This window comes from Ambystoma mexicanum, chromosome 4q (assembly GCF_040938575.1).
Source record: "Ambystoma mexicanum isolate Mex_15411 chromosome 4q, UKY_AmexF1_1, whole genome shotgun sequence".
NCBI lineage: Eukaryota > Metazoa > Chordata > Amphibia > Caudata > Ambystomatidae > Ambystoma > Ambystoma mexicanum.
Genome location: NC_090928.1, coordinates 631,402,960 through 631,416,879, shown reverse-complemented (window position 1 = coordinate 631,416,879; position 13,920 = coordinate 631,402,960).

Sequence of the window (13,920 nt, the reverse complement as noted above, 5' to 3'; positions counted from 1 at the left end):
GAGGCAGATGGAGAGCTCGGCATTCACTTACCTAAGCTGAGAGCGTTAACCTTTGGGGGTCTACAGGAGAGGAGAAGAGGAAAGAGATAGGGACACCCCAATAACCCCAGTTCATTAACCCCATATTTTCTATCTGCAGACATCTTACTCTACACGTCAGGCATACAGTGCACAGAGGTCCAGCCCAAAGAGCCAACCGGGTGCTACACATCACCTTTGAAGATACGGTAGTCGCCCAGTCAAGACTGGCGCCTCTGCGAGAATCAGGTGAGCGTTACAGGTCTTATGCATCAACTATAAGCAAATACCCATGCTCTCACAGAATTACATAGTCCCAAAAATCTCTGCATGTGCTTTATTGTATGTGGTTTTGCTGTTTTCAAAATAGCCTCAGCCCTCTCAGGAGTAACTTTCTTTCCATAATGCAAAATTAACTGGCCTATATACAATACCTATTCTTGACAATATTGCAATTTCTCCTTGTCTACTTTATATCCTTTCTCTGCAAGCATAATCATTAGTTGAACCGAATCGCGCCTGCACTCTTTCTCGGAGGTGCTGCAGACCAATATGTCATCTACGTACTGCAACACAACACTTTCCAAATCACGTTTGCTTAAGTCCATCTGTAGGACTCTATTGAAAATCAATGGGGACTCACAGTACCCCTGGGGCAGGCAAGTACTTTTCAGATGAGTTTGTCTGAACGTAAATTATGTCAGTTGTTGTGAGTCTTTATGCAATGGGATTGAGAAAAACGCATTTTTCAAGTCAATCACAGTGAAATATCATGCTTCAACGGGGATACTACATAGAATTGTCACAGGATTAGGAACTAGAGGGAGCTCGGCCTCTACAATCTGGTTAATCGGGTGAAGGTCTTGCACTAAACGCCATGACCACCCTTTACTTTTTTTCACAAGGTACACTGACGTATTTCACTGTGACTCTAACGTCACTAAGATACCTTGTTCCATCATGGCGGATATCGTCTTGAAAATACCTTTGTCTGCCTCTGGAGACATGAGATACTGTCGTGCTAGAGGTAAAATTACTCTTGGTTTTAATTTAATCCTTACTTCTCCAGCCCCCTTCAATAAGCCTACGTCATAGCGGCCTGTTGTCCATAATGAAACTGGCACTCTCGCCATGCCTTTAACTGAAATACTCGGGGCGCTCCTGTGCTAACTTCATTTTCTGAGGAACCTCACGTTTAATTGCTCGTACCCAATAAGTAATACTCATCTCATATATGACTTTGTCATCTGACGGATGGTCTCCAAACATATCGTCATCAGTGATGTCAGCTAATCTGTAACCTTCCCCACTGGCAATCACTGTGCACCATCGTCTTCCTTCATAATCAACTCCATCAAGCAAAGCCATTTCTCCTCGCACTATGGCTGCTTGCAATTCTAAAGGAAAGACTTGGCCTTCCTCTTCACCTATAGGTATCTTTGGCCTGAATAAAAATTCATCAGATACTCTCATAGTTCTACCCACTAAACCTGGTAGCCGTGTTAAAAAAAAATGCGTACCCCATATTGAAAAACTTCTGGTTCTAACAGTACTCCTCGTATTGCCACTTGTCCTTCAAACGCCATAATAAATTCACTCACGTTTAAATAATGCATTGCTGGTGTTGAAGACACAAGGCCTTCATCAGTGAATGAAGTCGTCATGTTCAATTTGGTCATTAAATCTTGACTTAATATATTGACAGGTGTCTGCTTTGAATATAATAATGAAACAGGCATGTCACACTCTCCTATAGAGACTGGAAATTCTTCAGTAAAAGGAAGTCTACCTGTAGCTCATGTGAAACCTTGAGTATTCATGGCATTTCCAGACATCGTAAATTTCCCCTCTCGTATACATGAGCGTGTTGCACCTGTGTCTACTGAAAAATAAAAAGATTTGCCTCCTATATTGACGTCAACCTTAGGTTCCTCTTGAACATTGGGTGTCACTGATAGTATCAAACATATCAAGTCTCCCAATGAGCTGTCCTATTGTGGATACATTCTCATCTCTGTACCTGTGAAAGGATTCCCTCCATCAACAGTGACACCCCCTATTCTAGGAGTCATTAACAGTCTCGTACTTGTGCCTTGCTGTATCTGCATGGGTGAATGCTGTGACTGCCCTTGTGACGGGTTCATTGTTGTCTGCTGTGTTTGTAAATCTTGTTGTATTCTCGGCGCTTGTGTTTGTTGCACTGTCTGATTCTGAGCAAACTCATCTCCATTCTGTTGAGTGTATGCAGTCGGGTATGTGGTCCTTCCTCTTGAGAATTGCCCATTTTGCACGAATCCTTGACTTCTACATGTGCAAGCAAAATGCCCTGACATACCACATGACCAACATATCATAGGTATCCTAATTTTCCCTTCCTGCATGCCTTGAGTATCATTCTGTGTTTTTTGAAACCCACCTTGTTATTGTGGAAATTTCCCTGGTTATTCTGAAAGCCTCTACCTCGAAAGGCTCGCCTTCCTCGGGGCACAAATCCATTATTACTTTGATCGTACTGCCTTTGGTTCTCTACCTGTGGCATGCCCGCTGTCTGCTGTGAACCTAACCCTTCTCCGCTAGACAACATTGCCCCTTCAATGGCGTACTTTGATAATTTATTCTGCACTAACTTTGCCTCTTCACCTTTCTTAACATCGTCTTTCTTTCGATTCTTCTCTTGCATCAGTCTGCAATAATGCACAATGGTCATTTGTATTTCTAACCGTGGCTTTGCTTCCATGCCCACCAATTTCTTGAGCTGCTTCTGCGCAGACTCTGGCAGCCCTTGGCACAATATACGGTAAAGTACAGGTATAGATTTCTCCGAAGCCTCGCGTGTTTCCAAAGCCCAGTGCTCTTGGAAATTCTGAATGTAAACAAGAGATTCATCCCCTTCCTGCATCTTTTTCACCATTATAGCTCCCATATCTGCATGTCCGGATACAGCGCTCTAAGCGCTTTCCAGACCGCTACCCTACAGTTATTGAACGATGCTCCATCATGAGCAGTACTCAATGCAGTAACACTTGAATGTCCCGCTCTTGACCAAACATCAACTGCTCTCTCCCCAAAGATAGCGACTAGGAGACCTTTAATGTCCCCTTTAGCTAACATGTTTCCCCCTGTCATCTTCTCTAACTCATGTATCCATTTCCCAACACCAGATATTCAACTCAGGAGTTTACACCTTCAATTATCCTTATCCATTTGAGCCGAAGGTATATACCGTGGCCTGGCTCCTCCTTTCTCTAATAAGGGAAACTGCAAAATCCCAAACTCACACTCGTCCCCCATCGTCTGTCAATTTATAACAGGGACAATGGCTTTGCCTTCTACCTGGCAGCAACCTTAACCTGCTCACATAAGGTGGTGAGTCTCCCTCTCACCCTGGCATCGCCACCTAGGTGGATCTAGCCACATCAGGGATTCTGACTCCTGTGATTTGGGTAGGTCTAGACCCAATCATTTTTCTTCCTTTTCAATTGAAAAACACCCTTCAGGGCCACATGCGTTGCCTTCCTCTGCCCCACAGAAGGTTTCTCTGTCCTCGTCTGATATATCCTGTTCCCAACTTGTGTGGCTTCTCTCCTCTTTGTCTCTATTCAGAGTTTGTCTATCTAGAGTCAACTCTTTAGGCTCAAAACTACATGAGCCTCCCTCCTTGTCATACAACTGCGTTCTCTCGAGTCGATCGTTTTTACCCTTCACTTTCAGTTCTTTCTTAGTCCTCATCTCATGATAGGCTTTATCGATAGTATCCCCAATGCTTTTAGAATAACTCATCCTCTAGATTTGCTCTAGACGGACCTGGTATGAGCTCATGTGTCGGGAAGAATTCTTCTATGTCCTCCCATGCTCCTACTGGACTAGGCTCCATTAATTATTTTTCTCCATGCTCAAAATTGCGTGCTCTCTGCCTCCTCTTTCGTTCTATTTCATCATCAAACTCTCTTCGCTTTCTTGCTTCCTCTTACCCTTTCTTCCTCCTTCCTTTTCATATATCTTCTCTCATTTGCCCTTCGCATCTCTTCGTCTTTTCGTCTTTGTATTCTTTTATCCCTTAATTTTTGTTCCTCCTTCCCATTCTCTTCCTTTCTAGACTTTCTCGTTCTTCGATTGTATTCTGTCTATTATCATATTGTCTTTGCTCTGCTGCCCTTTCCTTGTTTTTCAGTTGTTTGTCTTGATACTGGGAGCATAGCTTAGCGGCAACGTGCTCACGACACGGAGCAACACAGGTTTGATTCCCGGGTCCGCACTTAGAAACCTCTGGGTATTAAGCGTGTTATAAATAACCTATCATATCATATCATACAACTGCTCCCGTCTTTGTCTAGCCTTCCTTTTTGCTCTATCTTCCTTCAATCATTCCTCTCTTTCTCTATCCTTTTTGTTTGGTTCATCTCGATCTTCCCTTTGCCTCACGCCCTCGATGCTCTTACCATAGAGTTTGTGCAAAATCTGACCACCCATCCATTCATTCTGTATAAGCTCTATCTCATCAGCCTTGTCCTTTTCTCCTTTCTATCTCTTTATTTCCCATCCTATATCTAAGGATGTACTTGGTCAATAACTTCTCTTCTTATCGCGTCTCTCCTTGTCCCTCGGGACCTTAGAGATTACATCTCTCTCAGGAGGCGACTCATATGCCTGGATTGCTGTACACTGTTGCTGCCTTAAGCTCTCTTAATGGGTACAACCCGTCATCTTTCTTAGCATTGCCGTCTGCTTCAGGCGCGGCAGGGGGAGCAGAAGGATCCTCACCCCAACTCTTTGCACATATTCATTATCCAGTCTTCAGTAGGCGGTTCTTACCTTTCTACCTGGTACATTTTCCAGAGCTCTAAGCTCACTAGTCGTTTATCTAGCTTTTTCCCTGTGTATTCTGCATGCAAATATGTCATCATATGCTGAAAAACTGCTTCGATAGTGATCCCCCTTGTGGCCATGGCATGACCAGTCTCACCTAAGCTTGCAAGTTTGATATTTACAAAACTGGTTCTTCTATCTACAGGGAGCTTCACGTCCTTCCAGCCGAATGGCAGAGGACGTTTGTTATTGCTGGGACCCCAAAGCTTACTATCTCGATGGATTTTGAACCATCCTCTGCTACCACGTAAACTGGGGGGCCACCCAGCCCTTTAAGACAAGATAACAATACCCTTGAGATGAATGGGGATGCAAGAGTTACTCAAACATCAATAATGGAAACGACTCAGGTAGTTGGCAAAAAGGTTGACTGTTTTAAAATCAATTATCTAAAACTGGGGCGTCTGAGCGCATGGTTTCTCAATGCATCTTAAAAAAAAGCTTGCTTTTATAACAAAACCTCATCATAGGTGACGCCACCCTACGTATTTACTAAAGTCATCCTACGTGGCAAAGTACAAAAACCTAGTGGCTATTGTGATTGGGTCTAAGGGAACATCTAAGTATACGTTCCATACTAGTCTAAAAGAGTGATAGGCTCCTTAATATCAGGTGGGTCAACAAAGCCCTCCCCTCAAACAGGTCACTATGAAAGTTACTAAATACACGATGTCTCATTAGTCACACAAACTTAATTACGCAGCACCCTACCATTGGTTCGCACTCTTACATCCGTCAGTACTCTTCCACCTACATTAGCAGCACACAGGCTAGACTTCCAGGTGCTGGTGAGCTGGTCTTAACCATAGCTTCCCACTAATTAGCATATCATCTATCATTACTTCAGTGGTCTGTTGTCAATTAAAGGGATGGTCTAGTAAACATTTTTATTTAAAAAATAGATAGGCAACATAAAAAAAAATACTAGCATTCTCCGTTTTAAAACTTCCTATGTAAAATTTTGAGCTATTCAAGCTCAAAATTCGCAAAAGCAAGCACATGGGCGCATCCATTTTGTGAAATGGAGGCCCTCCTGTGCTGGCTTTTGCTTTTGCGGCACTTATGAAGGAAAAGCCAGCCAGCTGTAGTAAACAAAGGCTACCGCTGGGTGGCTTTCCCTTCATTAGTGCTGTAGGCGGAGGACGGGGACCGGAGACCAGAGCAGGAAAGCTGCAGCTGAATCTCGGTAAGTGCTATTTATTTGTTTTTAAAAAATAAGCACTAGCTGCGTTTTTTTTTCTAAGTTTTCCGGGCTGGAGGAGCCTGGAAAACTTAGAAATAAAACTGCAGCTTTAAAAACGTTGTATTTATGTTTGCGGTCGCTTTTGAAGCACAACGTTGTGTTGGAAAACGGAGGAGCCTGAGATACCTGGAAAGAAAACCGCAGCGTTTTCCAACACAACCGCGTGTGTTTCTGCCTGCTGTGGCTATCACTTTGGGTCTCCCAGGGGAGCACCGGAGACCCAAAGTGATAGCCACAGCAGGCAGAAGCACACGCGGTTATGTTTACATGCCGTGTAGTGTTTCTACCTGCAGCTGATTTCCCATTTGGGGCTCTCGGGCTCCCCGTGGGGAGCCCGAGACACCCAAATGGGAAATGCTAAATGCTGCGTTGTCTGTCTAAATCTGCTTTCCCATTTGGGGCTCTCGGGCTCCCCACGGGGAGCCCGAGAGCCCCAAATGGAAAAGCAGATTCAGGCAGAAACAACGCGGTTGTTTTCCGCAATGCCGCGTTGTTTCTGCCTGAATCTGCTTTACCATTTGGGGCTCTCGGGCTCCCCGGGAGCCCGAGAGCTCCAAATGGTAAAGCAGATTCAGGCAGAAACAACGCGGTTGTGTTGGAAAACGCTGCGGTTTTTCTTTCCGAGTTTCTCAGGCTCCTCCGAGCCGGAGGAGCCTGAGAAACTTGGAAAGAAAAACCGCAGCGTTTTCCAACACAACATTGTATTTATGTTTGCAGTCGCTTCAAAGCGACCGCTAACATAAATACAACGTTTTTAAAGCTGCGGTTTTATTTCTAAGTTTTCCGGGCTCCTCCAGCCCGGAAAACTTAGAAAAAAAAACGCAGCTAGTGCTTATTTTTTAAAAACAAATAAATAGCACTTACCGAGATTCAGCTGCAGCTTTCCTGCTCTGGTCTCCGGTCCCCGTCCTCCGCCTACAGCACTAATGAAGGGAAAGCCACCCAGCGGTAGCCTTTGTTTACTACAGCTGGCTGGCTTTTCCTTCATTAGTGCCGCAAAAGCAAAAGCCAGCACAGGAGGGCCTCCATTTCACAAAATGGATGCGCCCATGTGCTTGCTTTTGCGAATTTTGAGCTTGAATAGCTCAAAATTTTACATAGGAAGTTTTAAAACGGAGAAGGGTAGTATTTTTTTTTTATGTTGCCTATCTATTTTTTAAATACAATTTTTACTAGACCATCCCTTTAAGGATTGGAACCTGTCCTTGGAAATGTTCTTTGCTCTGGACAATCCAGGGGAGTGAAGACACGCTCTGCCTCCATGCGTAGGTGTGGTTCATCATGTTTGTCCAACTTCATCCTTCCCTGTGACTGAAGACCACAAAATTGTGCTCTAGTGTATTTAAATGACTGAATAGGAGTTTCGTTCTTTCACACGATTTGTAACTTATGTCTGTTCATCCCAGTCTGATACGACCTTGGCTTCTTGGGGCTCATCCAGCCTTGCCTTTCTAAGATTCACTCCTGTTAATTCAATTGCTTTTTTAACTGCGACACACTGGAAAGGCCTTCCTTTACTAGTCCAGCTCTGCTATAACACGTAGTGGAAGCATCCATTCTTTACTCACTCATATATATGTATACGTTGGCACATGCCGTAATCTATTCACTATAAAGCTAGCTTGAAGAATACTTCATCTGCTTGCGTTTCTTTGCATATTTACACGTGTAAAATGACTTGATATCTTCATTGTGTCTGTAGTATAAGTTTCTTCATCTTGAGGCCAAGATGTCACTTATCGTTGATACTTTCTTGATGCCTTATAGAATATCTCCATTCTCTTGTCTGTGCATCTCTTCTATTTACGTCAGTCTGGCTTTGTGTGACATCACCATTCTTCTCGGGCAGACATCTGTTCTGTTTCTTTTGGGATTTCATTCAAATGGCCATCATATCGACTTGTATGCAAGTATGGTTTTCTCAATGGGAACCTCGCTTCCAGGATTCTCCTTGGTATCTGTATTTTCAATGGTACCCCACGTCTCACACTCTGGTTCCCAACATATAGGCAATATGGGTGAGGTGGTTGAGGTGGGAGTACTTGGCTCCTTCTCTACAGTCGTTATGTAAATGTGGCCCAATTTCATGCATTCAGTCAACACATGCTTAGGCGTTTCTGTGCACTCTGCCAGTTCACAAATTCTGCAGAATCTGCTATTTTACGGTATTTGCCATTGCCCACACCAAATAATAATCTAAACTTTCGAACTGCTTGGTCAGGGCAACACAATAAATACTGTTGTGGTTTCATTAATCTGTGACCTAGACTCACAGTTAAATCAGAGCTATGCAGATTCTGCAAGTGATCGTAATTCTTTGTCCAGTCCCAGTCCCATTTATTTATTTAACGATTAAAATGCACCTTGTAATGTTTTGAAGCTGTGGCAACATTGAAATTAGGAGCCCAACCAAGATTATGGAACAACTTTCTTTGCAGTCTCATAAACCTACACTCTTTTTTAATGGCGTATATTAAACAATAGGTAGCTCCTAGCTTTCCAAGCAATGGACATTGCGGGCAAGTTTTTCCTTTCAATAAAAACTCACCCTTATGCTTGAGTGCCAAGAGCTTAAAGACAAGAGTCCCAGTTCTAAACGTATGATTTCGATGGAAGTAGAGGGGGGCAGTTGAAACACTAGAATGGCGAAGACAGACATAGCGACCAATATGTATGAAATATTGGCTTGTGAAAGGGGGCAAATATGGAGGAACTTCTTGAATGAATGGGAGTTGTTTGTAGTACCCTTTGTACAAAAGGTGCATGCATACACTTGGTCTTGTGGCATGAAATGCTCAACGATTGATTATTTGGTAATCTCGGAGTCATTAGCAGAATATACAACAAATTGCAATATTATTCAATCCCATCTAAGTGACCACTGCATATTGGAGTGTCTGTTGGATTGTAACTTACCGATGTATGAAGCTAAGCCGGCATTGGCTTTGTTGGAGATAGATCGAAAAGCACTTTCCATCAGGTGGAATGCCCGACTATATAGGCAGCTAAACTACTTGGTCAAAAGAGACAGTGTAAAAATAAATGTGGAAACGATGTCAAGGAATGATCTTATCGCATGGGAAAGAAAAAATGAGGGTATGATATGTGGTCATCTTGACAGCTTGGTAAAGGAATGCTCAACGGTTAAGCAGATTGCCTATAAGTGCAGCTATAATGTAGAAATTGCTTCGAGGAAAAAACAAAAGAATAATGTAATTTGCAAATTGATGAAATCATTTAATGAAACGGGGATACGCGAATTAGAAAACAAAATTCTCACAAGTTATAGAAATGATGTTACACAGATGAAAATTGGCACATTTATAAAAATCAACCAAAAAATGATTCTGAATTTAATTGGGAAAAACTCCAGGGAAATTTGGGCAACACTGAAAGATCCACTCTTAAAAGGAAAGCAGGAATTATGCTCTGCTGTAAGCGTCGAAGTCTGGAGCGAAATGTATAAAACCAAGTATGCTATGCCACAAAAATTTAGCGGGTTACAAACTCTAGATCTGGCTAGGTTTCTTCCCGCTAAATGTCCTTGGGAATTGACCGATCTTATTTCTATAATAGTGAAGCTAAAACCCTCTAAAACTGCTGGGCCTGATGGCATTCCACTGTGTGTCATAAAGGATGACCCGAAGTTATGGGCAAAAATCATTTTAAGGAGGTTGGAAGGGGTGTTCAAAACAAAGAAAGTGCCTGAGTCGTGGCTAACCGCGATTATAATTCCATTACATAAAAAGGGCCCGTTGAATGATCCCACCAACTTTAGACCCATAGCGCTAATAGATATTTCTGCAAAGATTTTTGCTACATTAATATTAAAGGACTTAAATGATTTCATCACAAAACCCAAAATCTTTTCACGGTTCCAAACCGGGTTTCGCAAAGGTATGGGTACACAGTTGAACGCAACTTTGCTGGCACACCTATTGAAACTTGCCAGGAAGAAAGGTCAGGGTCCTATCAATATGGCACTAGTGGACATATCCGGGGCATTTGATTCTGTAATCAGGCAAATATTATGTCAACGGTTGCAAGACCTTCTAATTCCACCTTACCTGATAGCAATGATCATAATGTTACATTCCAACACAAGTTACAGGATCAAGATTGACAAGGAAGGCTTTTTAACACCTTTTATTCCAACCTACATAGGTGTAAAGCAAGGCTGTAACCTTGCAGCAACTTTGTTCAATCTGTACTTATCTGAGATAGCTACAATTTGGTCAACGTGCAATTCCTTTGCGGTTAAACTAGGGGATTTCAGCTTGGACTGGTTGGCATTCGCGGATGACTTTATTATGTTTGAACTCACGCCTTTTGGGCTTCAAAACAAACTAGAATGTTTAGCAGAATTCTGTGAGAATCATAATCTCCAGCTAAATCCAAAGAAATCACATATCTTGGTGTTCACAAACAACCGTAAGATCGTAAGATACCAATGGAATATTAGGGGGCTCCCGATTCCACGTGCTTTGGGTATGATCTATTTGGGGTATAATCTGAATAACTTTGATTCGATTGATAAATGGAAAGTAGAAATCTCAATCAAGGCTATGCCGTTGATTGCCCAAATGTAATTAATTTACTCACAAATCTGTAATTTTTCCATGATTCCTCTGATCGATTTTTACAAGCTTAAAGTAGAAGCAATCATCATATATGGCTTAGATCTGTGCTATCTGGAAATTGGTCTGATGTTAAACAAAATTCAGGGGAAAATATGGAAGAAAGTATTACATTTGCCGATGTCACTCCCAAACTCGATTATCATACATGAATTGGGACTGACATCCCTTGCTACTAAATATCTATGGCGTAAGCTTGCGTCCTATGCAAAAATGCTAGATCCATTGCCAAACTCCCTCTATGAAGAACTTGCCAACATGTTAAAGAAGGGTGTTCCAGCATCTATAGCTGAAGCAGAAAAAGGTTGTAAAGAGAATCTTGCTTTATTAGCCATGGATGGGGAAGATCTAACAAAACGTCCTCAAGTGGTAAAGGTGAGGCTCATACAATATGACTGGGCAGTGAACTCAGACAAAATTGGGTTATATACCTTATTTAAAGAGTATGCCAAATTCCGGCACAAACAGTCACCCCTATTGCCTTACCTGAGACAGTGTCCTGGGCATAAAATGTGCTCTCTTTATATGAGATTTAAATTCAACTTGTTACCAACATCAGAGCGGATTAAGAATTGGTCATATAGTTCATCTTTAGAAGATGAAGGTTGTAGATTTTGTAAAAATTGCCAAAAAGAAACCTTGAAACATCTCGTTGTATATTGTGTCTTCTTTGCAAAAGCACGGCAAACTAACTTGATGAAATATCAAAATGAAATCAGAGGTTATCAAAGTGAAATGCTCTGGTTACAATGTATGTGGGGCATCAGAATTCCTCTGATTATTGATCTAGTACAACTGTTATATGTTATTGAGAAGAACCTAAATTGTAAGAAATTCCGCCTAGATGGATCGGCGGATGAGCAGTGAGATATATCGGTTGACGAGGTGGCAGTGCACTCAGTAAAAGATGAAATCTTAAAAGTACGTTTATTCCGATGGCGAAATCATTGATTTTAACTCATTTATAACTTTCACACCCTATGGAGGAAGTGATAATGCGCTGACATGTAAGCTACACATCCATAGTATCTAGCTTGTAAATATGGTTTTGTGCAAAGTATCATTGTTGTGGGAGTTATTTTGTGCTGTTTAGAATGTTTTATGGTGTTATGTTGTTTTATAAGTTAGTAATGTCATAAAAGTAACATTAAGAATTGTTGCAAAGATAATTTTGTATCGAAAAACAACAATAAAAAAAAACTAAAAAAAAGAAAAAAAGAGGGGGGCAGTCGTAATACGCTCCACCAAAACAAGCCTTCTAATGGTTTTAACCAATCCAAATCATTCAACTCAAGTGCTTCAGTACAGTATAACACTACTGGACAAAACCACTGTTTGTATAAATTGAGAATTCCCTCCAAAGAGAATCCTGCATAATGGTATACAAACCTTCGCACCATCAAGGTGATATGTTTAGCTTTTTGTGTCTTTAACATTATCAATTTGCAATAGCCTCTTGAAGTCGACATTTCAACCCCCAGATATTTTTCCCAGTATCGTGGTCATGGATTGTTTCTTGATTTGACGCACGCTGATTAACATGGATTTTGTTTTTGAGAGTTTAATGGCTAACCCATTTTCATCGACATAGCTAACTAATGCAGACAACATAGCTTTCATACCAACATATATATGGTTGCATAACACTAAGTCATCCTCGTGGAGCATTGCTGGGACTACACTTTTGGCAATTTTCGGTGGACAATTAGCACACAGCATCATCCTTGCAGGGAGATCAGCAATATAGAGATTGAATAATAGGGCAGCCAGCATGCACCCCTGTTTCACCACTCTCTCTATTTGGATGTCTTCAGAAAGCAGCCCATTGTCGTTCAATCTTACCTGTGCAGTTGTACCAGTGTGCAAAGCAACTAAGATCTGGATAATCCGCTCAGGGCAACCCAGAGCCTGTAACTTTTTCCATAACAGGCCTTGTTTGACTTGACCAAAGGTTACTCTGAAGTCTATAAAAGTTACGTATACCGAGGGGCTCCCCCTTCAATTTTCCCCAGGCCATAATGGCATTCAGCAATTGAATGTTGTGGGTGGTACTCAAACCCTTTCAAAAACCTCTCTGTAGTGGATTTAAAATCGTGTAATTTGTGACCCACGCTTGTAAATATGTGAAGACACATCCAGCAGACACTTTTACGGTCATATTAAGAAGGGATAACAAGTGATAATTTCCTGGGTGTAGCCGGTCACCACGCTTAAACACCGGGATATATATCGCTTTTACCCATGAAGCTGGAATATGCCCATCTCTGCATATTTTGTGTAATAGATCGCATAAGACTATGGCCCATACTTCAGGGTTATTCTTGAGTACTGCTGTAGAAAGACCATTCAGCCCAGGAGTGTGTGAGTTATTCATTTTCCGTAAATTTGCAACCATATCAGCCTCATCAAAAGTCATGGGCCATTTCACGTGTTTAGTCTGTGGCAAACTCTCATTAGGCTCATCTTTCTTCATCTTAGTACCAACAAAGGATGTCCAGACTTCTTCAGAAATAGGGTTAATTATGGAACTCTTCATACGGGGTCAGGCCAAATTCAGTATGCACCATATCTTTTTAGTATCTTTTCTGTTTAAGGCTGTTATCATTATTTGCCATTTAGCCATAATACTAAATCGTTTTCTTTGTTTGCACCAATTATTATATTTATTTCTTATTCTGCGTAATTCAGCGTTAGTCTCTCCGTTAGGCATCCGTTCTTTTTTATAGAACGTATACCCATGCGTAACCAACATTTTCTCCTTTGTACATCTAGATCAAATGGCTGTAGATGTTTTTTTGTAGGTAGTACAACAATCTTTTTTTTCATTTTAGCAGTGTCGCTGTTAGTAATCCATGCCTCAATCTCATCTTGCGTATGTAGATCACTGCGCGTGTTACAAAGATAGGTCATATTCATATTTATCTTTTTAATATTCCGGTCAGACCAAATCACCTGACTACCCGTTTGGTTAGAATCATTCCAAGCTGTATATTTTCATTCTTCTATCAGCTTTAAATCCAAACACAAGCATAGGGTTGTATGGTCACTAAATTAATTCAAGGTAATAACTAGATTTTTTGTACTATTTATTAGAGGAGGGTTACAACATACATAGTCCAAAATAGCTGCTTTCTAACCACATTTCCATGTAATTTG